Raw genomic sequence first — 20,334 nt, forward strand, 5'->3', positions numbered from 1 at the left:
TTAACGTCCTTAACAAAATACTACCTAACCAAATACAATAACGTATCAAAAATATAATCCACCATGATCAAGTATGTTTCATGCCAGAGATGCAGGTATGGTTTAACATTCTCAAGTCAATAAATGTGACACACAGATAAACTAAGTTAAAAACAAAAATCACATGATCATCTCAACAGATGCAGAAAAAGAATTTGACAAATCTAGTATCCCTTTATGATTAAAACTCTCAACAAAATCGACATTCAAGGGATATACCTCAATGTAATAAAAGTTATCTATGACAGATCCATAGCCAACATAATACTGAATGAGAAAAAGTTGAAAGCATTCCCCTGAGAACTGGAACAAGACAAAGATGCCCACTCTCACCACTCCTCTTCAATATAGTTCTGGAAGACTTAACCAGAGCAATCAGACAAAGGAAAACCATAAAGGGCATCCAAATTGGTATGCTCTTTTTTATTGCTCATATCTACAAAATACTGCTGAAATATATTATAGGTGACAGAAACAAATGGAATCACATCCCATGCTCACGAATGAGTAGAATCAATATTGAAAAAATGGCCATATTGCCAAAAGCAATCTACATATTCAATGCAATTCTCATCAAAATACCACCGTAATTCTTCACATAATTAGAAAAAAAATTATAAATCTCATGTGGAAGCAAAAAGGGTTTGCATAGCCAAAGCAAGATTAAGGAAACAGAACAAATATGGAGGCAACACATTACAAACTATACTATAAGGCTACAGTCAACAAAACAGCATGTTACTTGTATAAAAATATTTACATAGAAAAAGAATAGAGAAACGAGAAATAAACTCAAATACTTACAGCCAACTGATCTTTGACAAAACAAACAAAAACATGAAGTGGAGAAAGGACATCCTTTTCAACAAATGGTGCTGGGTTAATTGGCTAGCCACATGTAGGAGAATAAAACTGGATCTTCATCTGTCACTATATACAAAAATCAACTCAAGATGGATTAAAGACTTAAATCTAAGATCTGAAAATATAAAAATTCTAGAAAATAACATTGGAAAAACCCTTCTAGACATTGACTTAAGCAAAAATTTCTTGACCAAGGACCCAAAAGTAAATGCAATAAAAACAAAGATAAATAGTCAGGAGTTAATTAAGCTAAAGCTTTTGCATGGCAAAAGGAACAGTCAGCAGAGTAAACAGACAATCCACAGAATAAGAGAAAATCTTCACAATTGGACAAAAAACTAATTGTGTAATCTATAAGAAATTCAAGCAAATCCACAGGAAAACAAACAAACAAACAGATAATCCCATCAAAAAATGGGCTAAGGACATGAATATACTATTCTCAAAAGAAGATATACAAATGGTCAATAAATATATGAAAAAATGCTCAGCATCACTAATGATCAGGGAAATACAAATCAAAACCACAATGCAATACCACATTACTCCTGCAAGCATGGTCACAATCAAAAAATCAACAAAGCAATAGATTTTCACATGGATTCAGTGAACAGGGAATACTTCTACACTGCTGGTGGGAATGTAAACTAGTATATAACTGTGAAAAAAACTGTGGCGATTCCTTAAAGAATGAAAGGTAGAACTAATATTTGATCCAGCAATCCTGCTACTAGGTATCTACTCAGAGGAAAATAGCTCATTTTACAAAAAATATCCTTGCACACACACGCAAGTTTGTAGCAGCACAATTCGCAATTTCAAAAACGTGGAACCAACCCAAATGCACGTCAATCAGCAAGTGGATAAAGAAACTGTGATATATATATCTATGATGGAATACTACTCAGCCATGAAAAGAAATAAATTAATGGCATTTGCAGCAACCTGGATGAAATTGGAGACTATTATTTTAAGTGAAGTAACTCAGGAATGGAAAACCAAACATTGTATGTTCTAAATGATATGTGGAAGCTAAGCTATGAGGATGCAAAGGAATAAGAATGATACAATGGACTCTGGGGACTCACACAAAAAGAGTGGAAAGGGGGTAAGGAATAAAAGACTACAAACAGGGTGCAGTGTATACTGCTTGGGAGATGGGTGTACCAAAATCTCACAAATCACCACTAAAGAAATTACTCATGTGACCAAACACCACTTGTTCTCCAATAATCTATGGAAATATAAAACATTTTTAAAAAAAACCCTAAAAATTGAGTTTCCATATGATCCAGCTATCCCACAGCTGGGTATATACCCCCCACCCCCAAAAAGAAAATCTGTATGTGGAAGAGATATCTGCACTCCTTTGTTGCAGCATCGTCCACAATAGCTATAATTTGGAAGCAACCTAAGTGTCCATTAACTGATGAATAAAGAAAATTCAGTACATATACACATTGGAGTATATTCAGCCACAAAAAGGAATGAGATCCAGTAAACGACTGGGTAGGAATGAGATCCAGTAAACAACACCATGGGTAGAAGTGGAGATCATTATTTTGTATGAGGTAAGTCAGGGACAGAAGGACAAATATCTCATGTTCTCCCTTATTTGTGCGATCTAAAATTCAAATCAATTGATCGCATGGACATAGAGAGCAAACGGATGGTTACCAGAGTCTAGGAAGGATAGTCAGGGGTTGGGAGAAAGGTGGGGATGCTTAACGGGTAAGAAAATATAGAAACAATGAGTAAGACCTATACAATAGCACAATGGGGTAATTATAGACAATAATTATATTTTTAAATAACTTAAAGAATGTAATTTGATCCTTTATATTTCAAAGGAAAAACGTTTAAGGCGATGGATATTCCATTTTCCATGATGTGCTTATTTCATATTGCATGACTGTATCAAAATATCTCATATACCCCATAAATATATGCATCTAGTGTTTACCCCCTAGATTTAAAAAAAATAATTTATAAAAGCTTAAAATTATTGAGTCATTTATGCATGAAGATACAATTTCATCTATTTTTATAAGAAAATAGAACAAAATGGTGCTTCTGCTCTTAACACTATCAAAAAAGGTTTTTTCTCGCTTTTTTGTTACTTTGAAATATAACAAGCATGCCAGTCACATACAAATTTGAAATAGGAATGGGATATTAGTGATTAAAGTCTGGATAAATGATAAGTATAATATATTATTATCTTGTTTTTAATTGTCTCATACAGGTTAATTTATTTTCTTTAATAACAAAAGCAATTATTCATTTTAAATTTGATAAAAGAATGCATTTTTAATACTTGATTCTCTAAAAATCTGAGCCTTTTCATTTTAAATGATTAATGTAATTCATATAAAGAAGGGATATTGAAGCACATGGATTAATGTATATCTTATCTAACTGTATCATTTTTTGAATCTTTGCCTTTAAGAATCCTGAGAATTTTATGCATGTGAAAGAAGACAACATTCTATGGATTTGTTGCATATATCATGTTTATCCAATATATATTCATGGTTTCAAATAGCTTATTTTAAGATATCTAGTTTCGGCTTAGAATGGATAGTCTCTATTTGTAGTTTATTCCATTTTAAAATATCAGAGATGTTATGTTTTGATTGATATTGTTTTCTTTGTATGGTATTTCTCTAGAATGGCAAAAGAAGTGGAAACAGGCAAACATATGCTTTACATCATCCAGATTTTATTTAAACCAAACAGATGTGATTGAAAATATTCTCTGACACTACCTATTATGTATATAATTCCAGCAACCAGTCTGTAATTTAAAATAAAATTTTCTTTCCTTTTTTTTTTAAGAAAGAAAGAATTCTAGTCTTTATTTCTGGAAGTGTTGAAGTATGCAATACCTTCCATTTGTATATGTGCAAATTCTGTGTGAGGTAATGTACATATTTTTAACCAGCAAAATTAATAAATGGGCTTTTAATTTAATGACTTTTAAATACACTTTAGAAAAGTAAAATATGCCTGATGTAAGAAATCAAATAACATAAATTATATCCCCGTCCCCACGAACCCTATTTCTTAGAAGTAACTAACACTGACAGTCTGGTGTCTTCTTCCATTCTTTTTCTTCATTTTCCTTAGAAACACTCAAATACATAAACATAAATAATGATGTTTTTTCAATGTGTCCATCATATTTTGCACTGACTTTCACAATTGTTTTTTAAATGGTCTGTCTGGCTCTACCCTGGTCCTGTTCCAGTCACTTTAACTACAAAGAATAAATTCCTCAGTTTGACATCAAAACCCTTAGTGGTCTGGTCCTTGCACCTCTCTCCACCCTCAACTCCTTCCTATTATAATTTTTGCCCTATTCACCCATAGTTACTTGCACTTCCTCAAAAGTGTTATTGTCCTGGTTTTTGTCTACATATTTTTACATATCATCTCCCTCTTACCTGAAATATGTTTTTCTCCTTTTTTGTCTAGTTCAAAAGTACCCTTTACTCAAAATTTATCTAAATATCCAGGAACCGCTTCTTGATCCCTTGTTCCTTGCTCCCTTGCCACACTCTAGAAGACATCTAAGGAACTGCAGATGTATAGTTTCCCCCATCACAACTCTAGTTAAAAGAGTATATGTTTAAAAACTGATAGTTATGTAGTCACATTGCTTCACCTGTTCTACCAACCAGTTTATATAACTCCAGAAATGAAACCCAAGACTGACAAAAGGCAGATACTCAATCTCCTCTTGCCTTTTAATGGGATCATTTAAGCCTGTGGTTTAGGTGGGTTTGCTACTGATTTAATCATTTCCTAGAGTCTGGCCTGCCCAGATAGGAGAAGAGAACAATAAATCAACAGTAAGTTATATTGTTACTAACATTTCAAAGTTGAGGAAATTGAACACAAAAGGTTAAATTTCTTGTTCAAGTTACAGAACTAGTAAGAGACAGAATCAAACTTTTATATCTACTATGTTGACCACAGAGCCCATGCTCTTAACCATTATAATTGCTTTTACAAAAAACTGAGCAATGCATAAGCTTTACCCTGGAGGTGATGGCTAAATTTTAGAGTTTCTAAGGTAGGCACGACTACTAAATGCATGCTTGTATATAATAATTGCATATTTTTAATTAATTTATTTCATTTTAGCAAATATTTATTTTTTAACCATCACTTACGCGTCAACAACTGTCATAGGTGAATGCTAATTTACACCCTCAAAATTTAAACTTTGGAATTTTCTAGATGTTAAAAAATAAAGTCTGAAAATAGGTGGAAAAGAAAACTTGCAAGCATCTGTGAAAACAGCACAGACTCTGATATCAAATAGAACCTAAAACTAGGCTCCTCCACTTAATAGTTGTGTGGCATTGAGTGTGTAACACAGCCATTCAAAACCACTCTAAAATGTTATTAATAGAGCATATATATCATAATATAATGATATACTTTATTACTTATGTAAGAAAGTATCTAGTACTACAATTATGGATCATTGTTAGTTTCCTCCTTTAAACACTTAATCCTACAATTAATCCTTTAGTAAGCAACCTTTACCTCCTTAAGTGGCTTCAGCATTTTGTCACTACCTACCTTCCTGCAAAAAATTAATATGTCAATTACAAATTATCCTTATCTGGTCAATTTGACAAGCCCTCAGGAACCTCCTCCATATTATTTAGCTTATATAACTTTAATGTGTGTCGAAATAAATTTCATGGCATTAAAACAGTGTTGAAAAATAAATTGTCACTTAAACATATATTTACATAATATCAAAAATAAAGAACTCATGTTCATTAATTTTATTTTTATTCAGTTCATTAATTAATATCCAGTGGATACAATGCCAGTAAGTGTCTTGAAAAATGTAAATGCTGCTGATCATATATTACCTGTTCTGAAGATTGAATGAAAAGAGGAAGATGGAATAAAATTAGAGCACAAGAAACTTATGAAAGGGAAGAAATTGTCGGTGGCTATCATGAATTATGAAGATAAATTATGATATGTTCTTCTTTTTATTCCTGCTAGCTTAGATTCTTCATGGAAGTGTGTAATAATTGTTTTTTTATCACTCTGACACGTCAAAGAATCAATAAGCTAGGGATTTGCAGCAAAAATAAAATCTATGTTACTTACTTTGATGAATCAGGTGGTTGATAACCAAGAGACAACAAATATATTTGACAACTGTAGTCACCTTTAGATGCTTGAATACACCAGTCAAAGTGTGCCTTATCAATAAAGATAGATGGTATATGTAATGATGGGGATCTAATTACACAGAAAAGCTAATACAAAGACTTATACTATGAATTGTATATATTAACACGATCCAATGTTGATATCAAAATGTTGTGTCCTGTCCATAATAGTAACAATTAGTGTTTGAAAAGATTCCATAAATAGCATCCTTTTAAATAGTCAAAAATAGATGTTTTTCATGTTTTGTTTTTCAGAAAAAGAACATCTAGAAGGTTTTTTTTTTTTTTTAAACGAAGCAGCATACCTTTGATTTTTACATGACTGAATGGGCTTAGTGATGTTTGGATGTTCAATTTCAGTTGCAATAGAACATACAAATAACAATGTGTTATATAGGACTCTACTTTTCTCTTTTTAATATTTTTTTCCAAGCAAACCATTCCTTCAACATATTTTTCTCAAATAAGAGGGCATTTTATTTTGGTTGCTGCAGGAGCTCACTGAATCAATGCAGTTAGGGTGGCATTTCTGTGATTATATTATTCTCTCCTACAAGGATGCAAAACGGTTGCCACAGCTCTGGGTATCCTATCTATATCACAACATGTTTAATTGGCCAGAGCTCTGTCACTTGACTCTTCGAAGCAAGTGAGACTGGGATAAATAGTATATACATTGTATCTCATCTAGATTTGAATAGAGTATAAAGGTTTGGAAAATAGGTATTGGGGTAGGCTGATCTACAGTTTCTGCCACAGAGTTAAAGCTTTACTTTAATTTTATTTTTTATTGATATATAATAGATGTACATATATTAGGGGTCCAAATAATTTAATATATCCACATAATTCATAAAGATCAAATCAGTGCTATTGGGATATCCATCACCTTACATATTTGTCTTTTCTTCATACTAGAAAAATTTCAATTATTCTCTTCTAGCTAATGGACATATACAATAAATAGATCATTGTAAACTATATTCACCCTATTATATAGAAAAATATAAATTCTGCTGATCATATATTACTTGTTCTGAAGATTGAACAAAAAGAGGAAGATGGAATAAAATTAGAGCACAAGAAACTTAGGAAAGGGAAGATATTGTCCATGGATATTATGAGTTATGAAGATAAATTGTGATATATCCTTCTTTTTATTCCTGCTAGCTTAGATATTTCATGGAAGTGTATAATAACTTTTCATCATTCTTTGACACATGTTTAATTGGCCAGACCCTGGGCCTCATTTCTTCAAACAGCATGTTTATATCTAATAATATTTTTAATGGAAATCTTCCACCTTATGTTGCTAAGTGAAATTATGTACTGTTGGACCTGTGGTTTCAATATGGTTTATACTATGGATATAGCTGCTATGATGACTTTTGGATACAATATAAGAGAGATACTGTATTAGAGGGAGTATTGTCTTCATACAATGTATAATTTATTATGTATTTATTTAATTTTTTAACTTTTAAGTTTATGGGTACACATGCAGGTTTGTTAGATAGGTAAACTTGTGTCATCAGGGGTTGTTGTACAGAGTATTTCATCACCCAGGTATTAAGCTCATTACTCATTAGTTACTTTTCCTGATCCTCTCTCTCCTCTCACCCTCTACCAGTGGATAGATAGGGCCCAGTGTTTGTTTCTCACCTCTGTGTCCATGTGATCTCATCATTTAGCTTCCACTTACAAGTGAAAGCATGCAGTATTTGGTTTTCTGTTTCTGTGTTAATTTGCCAGGAATAATGGACTTTAGCTCCATTCATGTCCCTGAAAAGAACATGATCTCCTTCTTTTTTATGGCTGTATAGTACTCCATGGTGTATATGTATCACGTTTTCTTTATCCAGTTTTTTTTTTTTTTTAGAAAGAAAGAAAGAAAAAAAGAATGAAGAAGAGGAAGAAAAAGGAAGAGAAAGAGAGAGAGAAAATGGGAGTATTGCTTTCTTGCCCAGGCTAGAATGCAATTTAGTAATGGGTATTGAAAACCTCCTTTATACCAATAATTATACTTAATGATGCAGACAGGAAGGAATAAGGGAAGAAAATAACAAACAAGCAGCCAACCGATATTTCATTTAAACCTATGAAATGCTATGCGATTACTGAGGAGTGATTTACTTCCAATTATGTAGTCACTTTTGGAATAGGTGTGAGGTGGTAATGTATGTTTTGTGTATTTGAAGTGGAGCGTTCTATAAATGTTTATTAAGTTTACTTGTTCTGGGTCTGAGTTCAAGTCCTGGATGCCCTTGTTAATTTTCTGTCTCGTTGATCTATAGAATCGTTAGCTCTTCTTGTTACATTGATCCTTTTGCCATTATGTAATGTCCTTCTTTGCCTCTTTCAATCTTTGTTGCTTTAAAGTCTACTTTATCAGAGGTGAGAATTGCATCTCCTGCTTTTTGTTTATTTGTTTATTTTTACTCTCTGTTTGGTTGGTATATCTTCCTCCACTTTGTTTTGACTCTTCGTGTATCATTGCATGTGAGATGAGTCTGGATGCAGCATGCCGATGGGTTTTGGCTTTTTATCCAATTAGAATATATATAAGTTTAATACTGGCATTTGACGCTAGCTGGCTGTTTTGCCCATTAGTTGGTGTAAATTTTTCATTGTGTTAATGCTCTTTGCTTTTTGATATATTTTTGGAAAGGCTGATATTGGTTGTTCCTTTATATGTATAGTGCTTCTTTCAGAAGCTCTTGTAAAGCAGGCCTGGTGGTGGTGAAGTCTCTAAGTACTTGTTTGTTCACAAAAGATTTAATTTTTCCTTCGCTTATAAAGCTTAGTTTGGCTGGATATGAAATTCTGGGTTGAAAGTTCTTTTCTTTAAGGATGTTAAATATTGGTCCCCACTCTTCTGGCTTGTAGGGTTTCTGTTGAGGGATCTGCTGTAAGTCTGATAGGTTTCCCTTTATGGGTAACCTGACCTTTCTCTCTGGCTGCCCTTAGTATTTTCTCCTTCATTTCAACCCTAATAAATCTGGCGATTATGTGCCTTGGGGTTGGTCTTCTTGAAGAATATCTTTTTGGTGTTCTCTGTATTACCTGGAGTTGAATATTACTCTGCCTTGCTAGGTTGGGAAAGTTTTCCTGAATGATATCCTGAAGAGTATTTTCCAACTTGGATTCATTCTCTTCGTCACATTTGGGTACACCTATCAAATGTAAATTAGGTCTTTTCACGTAGTCCCATATTTCCTGGAGACTTTGCTCATTTCTTTTTATCTTTTTTTCTGCATTCTTGTCTTCTCATTTCATTTCACTGAGCTGGTCCTCAACTTCTGATATCCTTTCTTCTGCTTGATCAATTTGACTGTTTAAACTTGTGCATACTTTGCGAAGTTCTCGTGTTGTGTTTTTCAGCTCCATTAATTTACTTGTATTCCTCTCTAAATTGTCCCTTCTCATTAACATTTCGTCAAACCGTTTTTCAAGGTTCTTAGTTTCTTTGCATTGGGTTAGAACAAGTTCTTTTAATTCACAGAAGTTTCTTATCACCCACCTTTTGAAACCTGCTTCTGTTATTGGAACACACTCATTCTCCATTAAGCCTTGTTCCGTTACTGATGAGGAATTACGATCCCCTTTAGAGGGAGAGGCATTCTGATTTTGAGTATTCTCTGCCTTTTTAGGCTGGTTTCTTCCCTTCATTATATATTTATCCCTCTGTCGTCTTTGTAATTACCAACTTTCTAACTAGGTCTCTGAGCAGACGTCCAACTTGTTGGTTCCCAGCGCTGAAATCTGAGCAATCCAGTGCGCCGGCCAAAACGGTGGTGTTAAGATTGATGGTGCTTTTCTGCCCGGGAATCTCCGGACTCTGCACCAAGAACTGCCGCACTAAGTCACCAGCAAAACCACCGCACCGGCCACAAGAGTCGCCCCGGTGACCCGTGGGTCTCCTCCACTGGGAATCTCTTAGTCTGTGAGCAACAAATATTCGTCTGAAAGTGTGGTGTCCTCTCGTTCTCTGCACTTTCACTGGGAGCTAGGAGCCCGAGCTGCTAGTGATCAGCCATCTTGGATCTCTCTCTTTATCCAGTTTTTGACTGATGAACATTTATGTTGATTCCATGTCTTTTCTATTGTAAATAGTCTGCAATGGACATAGGCATGCATGTGTCTTTATAATAGAATGATTTACATTCCCTTGAGTATTTACCTAGTAATGGAATTGCTGGGTTGAATTGTATTACTGTTTTTGGATCTTTGAGGAATTGCCACACTGTCTTCCACAATATATTTTTGTCCTTGCATATAAATTGAGTTTTAAAAGACCCATAGTGGGAGATGCTTTAAATGTATGTATTTGCTTTATGAATAGATGAAGCATCATGTTGTTGACTTAGTAACTTCCCTAGAAATGTTGCAATGATAGTGTTACTTCAATTATAATTGAGAAAGCAGATGCTACCTCTGAGTAAGACAACTTATTAAAGTTTCAATAAATTTTTATTAAAGGTATAGACAATAACATATGAAATAGATCTTACATCAGAATATGACATTGTTCAAAATAAAGCATAACCAACCACTAAAGTTCCTTATGCTTATAAATCTGGCTATAATTTAGAATTCCCTGAGATGATTTTCAAAACAAACTTCATGGTTCTACCTGACTTTGTCTGAATTTAAATCTCTGGGGGTGGCATCAACATATTTGTATTGTCAGCAATCCCCAGATAAATTGTATGCATTGCTTTTCAGACTGTTTAATAATATAACAAGTGCACAGCCTAATATTGTACACCTTTTAAATATATTATTACCATTATTTTAACACAGTAAACTGCAAGTAAGAATAAGTTACAATGACTAATAAAGATATAAGTAATCTTTACCAATAAAGTTGATTCATAATGAAGGAAATAATTTTATTCTATGTTTGGTAATTTGATGGTTCAAGGGTTTCAAATTACATGATCTTAAATGTACTTATAATACTTAAAAATATTTTAAAAAGAAAATTGTACTTTCAGAAATTAGAAAGTCTGGAAAGCTTTGATTTCCCATTCATTGAAATTCAATTGAGCCACTTGTCTGAGAAGAAATTTCAGTTCAAGATCTCTGAAAAGTTCAAGTTCTCCTTCAGCTTCAGTGCTACGCAGCTACTGTTCTTCATCAGAAAGCTGAGCTTGGTGATGGATTAATTAATCATACTAGTTTAACTGGAAGGCAACCATTTCAAATGATTCAATGTAGTGTTGTCAATGCCAATGATTTCTTATTATGTACCTTGATGTAGGAGAGTTTATCATCAATGAACAAGTGGCCTCCAAAACTTGGTTAAGAGCTCTATTAGAAACCAAAAGAATTAAATTTCTAAATTCCCGTTAATAAGATGGAATGAATTTCGTAAATAAGTTAGCAATGAGGAAATATGTAGTACCAATTGAAGTAATAGTATGCATGTGAAATTCTCCAAGTTAAAATAACAATGATAATTTCAACATAAAATCTAAAAAATGAATTTTATTAGCACACTTGTTCTCTACAAATACTAATTTTTCTCTTATGTCAATAAGTTTCTATTTTACATAGACAAGTTTGTTACTTTCTCTATTATTCTAATACAATATATAATGTTCCTAACATTTAAATAGAGAGTAGTTTAGCTTATATTTTGTGTTACAGTTATAATGTGTCTTTGTTTTAATTGTCAAAAAGTGTGAAAATAAACCCTCAGAATTTAATAAACTGGCATACTGATTATACACCTTTGTCTTTACACTTTTCCAAGTGTAAAGAAAAGCTACAGAGTAGCAAAATACCTTGTAATTTCAGATGAGAAAATAAGATTAATATTGGAAATACTGATAGTACTTTTTTAAACTTTCCAAGCTGAGTAATGGACTAACCTAATTGTTACCTTTCTACCAGATTTTAGGTCCTATGCAGTCCATGAAATATTAGATTTTATTTTAATATTTTGCTCAGTAGGTCTCTTTAGTAATTTATAGATGAGTAGTAAAAATCAGAAATCAATATCATACCAAGGCATATTGTGCAGAAATCTATGTGTACATTATTTATTGTTATAAAGGTTTAAAAATGTTATCATATTTATATAATGAAACAACAATAGTTGTAATAATAAATGTGATAAACATGTTAAAAGTTAGAGAACATTCTTCATGTGCTAGGCACTATACTGAGTCAAATTAAACATGGATTCATACAGACCAAGTTTTAGTCAATTTGTTACCTTGACAATTGTATTGATTTCTCTAAGTTTCAGCATCCTCATCTGTAAAACAGACATAATAAATATAAGTACCTCATAAGACTGTGAGGAAGAAACATGAAAATGAGTGAAAACACACATAGTAAAAGCTCTCTAGATGGTAAATAGTATGATGATTATGGAGATATTGATAATAATGTATTAATTCTGCCTCTTAATTTTTAACCTACTAATTTGCTTTTGTTTCTGTTATCTAGCACAGAACCTTCAGAACAGTGAATATTCAAAAACACTTGTTAAATTGAACAGACATTACATGAATGTATGGTCAGAGAGGATCTAAATGGATTTTTTTTTAATTTTAATAAGCAACCAACTAAGTCTGGAGCCACAGGGCTAGTTAAGACACCCATCGTTACTTACTATATTTCTATGTTCTAGTCATTATTCTAGATTCCAATTTATTTATTTTCCAATTAAGAGCTACCTATTTTTAAACTTTTGCTTTATTGTGATGAGCCCTCCATACCATCATTTTTACATTTTTATATTTATTTAATTTATGAAATGTGTCAATTCCCTTGTGATATTTTATGTTTTAAATTATTTTCCCCCTAATAATTGAATTTTTAAAGAAAGAATTGTAAATATATTTAAATTAAGCATATATCTTATTAATGGAGAAACACAGCACAAAACAAAAAAAAATATTGTGTGTGTATGTGTATTGATTTTTGCTACTGTAATTTGTGTTATCTTTAGGAAATGTTGAAAAATAATCCATCTCTTTGAATAACAGGAAATCAGTATTGGATTATTATCAGTTTAAGAGGAATTTTTTTGTTTGAATTCTGAAACCATACAAGATTCCAGACATCCTGTTAAAATATAAATTTTGCATGTGACATTCTTGTTCTTTAAAAAAAACTCACAAATCTGGGTGGAAAACTGTATGAAGAACAGACTGGTTTCAGTTCTAGAATAGAAATCAGAGTTGGATGCAATGTATACTCATCATCTGGCTTTAGATTACTGAGACAACATGTGATTTTTATGTCTTGAAAGAATTAGTGCTAAATAAAGAGTATTGTATAAACTAAGCAAAGTCAAATAAACAAAAAAAACACTTTTTTAGTTCTAGATAGCTAGTAGGAATTGCAATTTATAAAAAGTTCTTTTGGATATAACAATATATCATGGCATTATACAAAGGTTAAAACCATATGATAACAGATTATAAATACAATCAATGTGATTCTCAGTAGACAGACAAAGTTCCTGTCATTTCTGCCATGGGCTAAGAAGCATAATGAGATTCATATGTTTTATAAAGAATCAACAATAAAAATTTTTTGTCTTCTTATGAGGTTAGATTTCTTTTTTAGAATGTTGTGTTCTTTTCCCTATTCATTTTGTTTTCTGTCTCCTGGCTTAAATAACCAAATAATTTATTTAAAAAGATGTTTAGGGAGCTCTGACATGCTCAAGCAACTTTCAAAAATTAATTTAAATCTAATTGAGCTTCTGAGACATCAAAGTCTTCCTTTAAAGAAGTTTCAGATGGAAGGAGTTCAATCCCATGGGCTATATATACAAACAAACTCAATAAAGGAAATAAGAAAGTGTCTGGAGGAAAAGAAATAAATGAAAGGAAAATAGACCTGTCTAAACAAATTTTTATTTTCTAAATTGACACAACAAAGTTGTTTCTTCCTTTGCTCTAACCCACAAAAACCACACATTCAGATCAATAGCTATTGTATTGGAACCCTATGGATTTGGGATTCTGGGCTGTTTTGACAGCTTTTATGGTCAAACCCCTTGCCTTTTGGTGAAACTCTCTCCAAACTAGTTTAGACAGATGAGGATCATAAATATTCATCCAGCATAGGTTTTGTAGCATCAACAAATTGAGACTTCTAGTGAGTGGAGTTCTTAACTACAATGAATTTATAAGACTTAAATGGGAAAGAGCACCAAGAGTGTCAAAGAGTTTTTATTATGCAAGAAGTTCATATGTATAAGTTATGTTTGTTTTATAATTTTTCTCTTAGTTGAATTTAAAATAATTTTGAAATGAGTAGCTTCCCAAACTTTATTTATTGTCCAGAATATTAGAGAAAAGGGAATATTGACCAACTTAACTATATTCCATGTTCTATATAAATAAGAAAATTTGTGTAAAAATGTATCAGGCCAAACATTACATAACTTGGGATATCTATAGATTATTGAATTCAGAACATAAAAGGAAAAATTATGATTTTGATTTTTATTACTTTTTGTGACCTTCCTCATTAGGGGTTAGTGTATGGGGTAAAATAAGAAGTTAGCAATGAATAAAAATGATTTGAGATATACTTGGAAATGACTCAGCTTATTTTTTCTATTTGCTGTGTGCTATATTGACTCATCTTTGAGTTATTGTTTCAAATATTTAACCTGAGTACTCATATTACTGAAATCCAGTGTCCTCTTTTAAAAAATAAATAATACACTTATTTTTTTAAAGTTTACAGAAAAATTGAGCAAAAAGTACAGAGTTATGATGTACCACCTAAACCTTCCACCTCACCTGTACCACCTTCTGCCAATTTCCCATCTTATTAATATCTTGTATTCATGTGGCCCATTTGTTATAACTGATTCAATACTGATACATTATTTTTATTTTTAAAGATATTTCATAACTCACATTAGGGTTCATTCTTTGTGTTGTATATTCTGTGAGTTTTGACAAATGTATAAATGACATGTATCCAACATTACAGTATCATAAGAAATAGCTATTATTTTCTCCTTCCCACAGAACCCCTGGTAACCTCTGATCTTTTCACTATCTCCATAGGTTTACCTTTTCCAGAATGTCATATAATTAATCATACATCATGTAGCTATTTCAAAGTGCCTTTTCTCACTTAGCAAGATGCATTTAAATTTTCACATCATTTTGTGACTTGATTTTCCACATTATAATTCATTGAATAAAAGTACCACAGTTTAATTTTCCATTCACCTATTAAAAGACATCTTGCTTGCTTCCAAGTTTAGGCAATTATTAATAAAGCTGCTAGAAAAATGCATGCAGATTTTTATGTGAACCATTTTGCATTCCCACCAGTGATTGAGTGTTCCTATTGCTCTATATCCTCACCAACATTTGGTGTTAAAAGCATTCTACATTTTCACCATTCTAATAGGTTTGTACTAACTTCTCATTGTTATTTTATTTTATGATTCTTTCATGCCATATGATTTTTGCCATTTTTTCATATGAGTATTTTATTTGTATATCATCTTCGAGGAAGTGTCTCTTCAGGTCTTTTGGTCATTTTCAAATTGAGTGTTTGATTTTCTATTGTTGAGTTTTAAGAGTTCTTTGAATATTTTCAAAATGAATCCTTTATCTGATATATATTTTTCAAAAATTTTTACCAGTCAGAAGCTTGTCTTTTCATTGTCTTAACAGTGTCTTTGTAGAGCAGAAGATTTAATTTTTATGAAGTTTGATTTATCAATTTTTTTGAATTATGCTTTTGGTGTTATATTGAAGAAGTCATCAGCAAATCCAAAATTACCTAGATTTTCTACTGTATTAACTACTAGGTGTATTATAGTTTTTCCTTTTTATATTTAAGTCTATGGTCTATTTTGAGTTACTTTAAAAAAAGTACTTTAAGTTCTGGGATACCTGTGCTGAATGTGAAGGTTTGTTACATAGGTAAACATGTGCCCTGGTGGTTTGCTACACCTAACAACCGGTCACCTAGGTTTTAAGTCCCACATGCATTAGGTATTTGTCCTGATGCTCTCCCTCTCCTCAGCCTCATCCAAAAGGCTCCAGTGTGTGTTTTTCCCCTCCCTGTGTCCATGTGTTCTCATTGTTTAGCTCCCACTTATGAGTAAGAACATGAATTGTTTGTTTTTTTTTTTTGGTTCCTGTTAGTTTGCTGAGGATGATGGCTTCCAGCTTCATCCATGTCCCTGCAAACAACATGATCTCATTTATTTTTATGGTTGCATAGTATTCCATGGTGTATATATACCACATTTTCTTTATCCAGTCTATCCTTGATGGGTAGTTGGGTTGGTTCAATGTCTTTGCTATTGTGGATAATGATGCACATGTATGTGTATAATATATGTATATATAATAATAGAATGATTTATATTCCTTTGGGTATATACCCAGTAATGAGATTGCTGGGTCAAATGATATTTCTAGTTCTAGATCCTTGAGGAATTGCTGTGCTGTCATCCACAATGGTTGAACTGATTTACATTCCCACCAAGAGTGGAAAAGCATTATGGGACTTTTGCAGCCTCACCAGCATCTGATGTGATTTGTTGTTTTTTGACTTTTTGATAATCACCATTCTAACCATAGTAAGATGGTATCTCATTGTGGTTTTGATTTGCATTTTTCTAATAACCAATGATGTTGAGCTTTTTGTCATGTTTGTTGGCCACATGTCTTCCTTTGAGAAGTGTCTGTTCTGTTCATGTCCTTTGACCACTTTTTGATGGGGTTGTTTTTTCTTGTAAGTTTGTTTAAGTTCCTTGTAAATTTTGGGTATTAGACCATTAGACCTTTGCCTGATGGGTACATTGCAAAAATGTTCTCTCATTCTGTAGGTTGTCTACTCACTCTGACAATAGTTTCTTTTGCTGTGCAGAAGCTCTTTAGCTTAATTAGATCCCATTTGTCAATGTTAGCCTTTGTTGCAATTGCTTTTGGTGATTTCATCATAAAATCTTTGCCCATGCCTATGTACTAAATGGTATTACCCAGATTTTCTTCTAGGGTTTTTATAGTTGGGGGTTTTACATTTAAGTAAGTCTTTAATCAATATTCAGTTAATTTTTGTATAAGGTGCAAAAAATCTGTCCAGCTTCACTTTTCTGCATATGGTTAGCCAGTTTTCCCAGCACCATTTATTAAATAGAAAATCTTTTCCCCATTACTTGTTTTCATCAGGTTTGTGGAAGATCAGATAGTTGTAGATGTGTGGTATTATTTCTGAGGTCTCTATTCTATTCCATTGGTCTATATGTCTGTTTTGGTACCAGTACCATGCTGTTTTGGTTACTGTAGCACTGTAGTATAGTTTGAAGGCAGATAGCATAATGTCTCCAACTTTGTTTTCTTTTGCTTATGGCTTTCTTGGCTATTTGGGCTCTTTTTTCATTCCATATGAATTTTAGAATACTATTTTTATAATTCTGTGAAGAACTTTAATGGTAGTTTAATGGGAATAACATTGAATTTATAAATTGCTTTGGGCAGTATGACCATTTTCACAATACTGATTCTTCCTATCCATGAGCATGGAATATGTTTTCACTTCCATTCCTTCTCAATCTTTATACCTTTTTTATGTCCTTCTCTTATTGCATGAGCTAAGACTTACAGTACATGTTGAATGGAGAGGAGTGACCATCTTTAATTTGTTCCTGTTATAGCAGGAAATAATCTAATTTCTTACTGTTAATTATGATGTTGGCTCTAGTTTTTTTCTGTAGGTGTTCTTCATCAAGTTGAATAAATTTTCCTATATTTCTAGTTTGCCAAATTTTTTAAAATCATAAATTGGCATTAGATTCTGTCAAATTATATACAAATATATACAAATTATACTGTATATAATCAGTATAATTTTTACCTTAAATATTTGGTAGAATTTAACATCTTTGCATTTTGTGCTTTCTATTTTGGTATGTTATCAATTTTTGCTTCAATATATTTAATAAATTGGGGGTTATTCAGATTGCTTTTGTCTAGTGAGTTTTGGTGGATTGTGTCTTTTAAGGGATTGATCTATTTCACCTAGGCTATGAAATTTGTGGTCATAGAGTTTTTCATAGTATTCCTTTATTACCCTTCTAATGTTCATGGGATCAGTAGTGATAGCTCCTCTTTCATTTCTGATATTATTAAGTTGTGTCTTCTCTCTTTTTCTTAGGCTAATTGGAGTCTTGTTAATTCTATTGAACTTTGCAAAAAAACAGATTTCTTCTCTTGTTTTTCTCTATTGATTTTCTTTTGATGCTACTGTTCAGGTCAACTGTATTCTTATTGATTTTCTGCTTGCTGGATCTACCAAGTACCGATTGAGGAGTGTTGAAATCTGTAGCTAGATTAGGGAATATATTTATTCATCTTCTACCAGTTTTTGCATTATATATTTTGAATGTCTGTTGTTAGGTACACAGATACTAACAGTTGTTATGTCTTCTTGAAGAATTTACCCTCTTATTATTTTTGTAATGTCCTCTTCATCCCAAATAATTTTCCTAGTTCTAAACTTGGTATTGTCTAAAATTATTATAGCTACTTCAGGTTTATTTTGATTAGTCTCAGCAGGATACTTCTTTCTGCATCAATTAGTGTCATCCCTTGTGTCCTTAAAGTGAGTTACTTGTAGATTACATATAATTGAGACATCTTTTGTTGATCCATTATGACAGTTTCTGTTTGTTAATTGGTATATTTATCAATATGTATGATATACATTTTAATGATATTTTAATACTTTAATAATATGATATAAATTTTAATGCTATTTCAATGATATAAATGTCAATGATGTCTATATAATGTCTATATGTCATGAAAGAATGATTTATATTCCTTTGGGGGTATACTCAGCAATGGGCTTGCTGGGTTGAATAGTAGTTCTGCTTTCAAGTGTTTGATGAAAGGCCACATTGCTTTCAACAATAGTTGCACTAGTTTACACTCCCACCAAAAGTGTATAAATGTTCCCTTTTCTCTACATCCTGTTGTGCTACAATCTTTTTTTTGAGCCAGATTTTAAGGGGAGTGCTTTCATCTTCTGCCCATTCTGTATGATGTTAGCTGTGTATCTGTAACCAATGGGTCTATTTTGAGATATGTTTCTTTAATACCTAGTTAATTGAGAGTTTTTAACATGAATCAATGTTGTATTTTATTGAAAACCTTTTCTGCATATATTGAGATGATCATGAGTGTGGTTTTTTTTTTTAGTTCTGTTTATGTGATGAATCATGTTTATTGATAGGCCTATGTTGAACCAGCCTTGCATCCCAGGGATAAAGCCTACTTGATTATGGTGAATTAGCTTTTGATTTGTTGCTGCATTTTGTTTACCAGTATTTTGTTGAGGATTTTTGCATCAATGTTCATTAAGGATATTGGCCTGAGGTTTTCTTTTTGTTGTGGCTCTGCCAGATTTTGGTATCAAGATTATGCTGGCTTCATAAAATAATTGGAGATGAGTCTCTCCTCCTCAATTTTATGAAATAATTTTAGTAGGAATGGTACTCGCTTTTCTTTGTACATCTGGTAGAATTTGGCTGTGAATCCACCTGTTCCTGGGCTTTTGGGGGTTGGTAGGCAATTTATTACTGATTTAGTTTTGGAGCTCATTACTGGTCTTTTCAAGGATTCAATTTCTTCTTGGCTTAGACTTAGGAGAATGTATGTGCCCAGGAATTTATTCATTTCTTCTAGATTTTCTAATTTGTGTGCATAGAGGTGTTCATAATAATCTCTGATGGTTATTTTCATTTCTGTTGGGTCAGTGGTAATATCTCTTTTGTCATTTCTGATTGTGTTTATTTTGATCCTCTCTCTTTTCTTCTTAATTAATCTAGCTAGCATTTATTCTTAATTAATCTATCCTATTATTTTTTTCAGAAAATAAGCTACTAGATATACTGATTATTTAAATGGACTTTCATGTCTCAGTCTCCTTCATTTCAGCTCTGAGTTTGGCTAGCTTTGGTGTTAGTTTGTTCTTGCCTCTCTAGTTCTTTAGTTGTGAGATTAGGTTGTTAATTTGAGATCTTTCTAATTTTTTAATGTGGGAATTTAGTGCTATAAATATATTTTTAACACTTCCTTTGCTGTGCCCCAAAAACACTACTAGTATGTTGTATCTGTGTTCTCATTTTTTCAAAGAATTGCTTGATTTCTGACTTAATTTCATTATTTACATAAGTCATTCAGAAACAGGTGGTTTAATTTCCATGTAATTG

Source organism: Aotus nancymaae, unplaced genomic scaffold (assembly GCF_030222135.1).
Source record: "Aotus nancymaae isolate 86718 unplaced genomic scaffold, 86718_ANA_hifiasm-v0.15.2.pri h1tg000004l, whole genome shotgun sequence".
In the NCBI taxonomy this organism is placed as follows: domain Eukaryota; kingdom Metazoa; phylum Chordata; class Mammalia; order Primates; family Aotidae; genus Aotus; species Aotus nancymaae.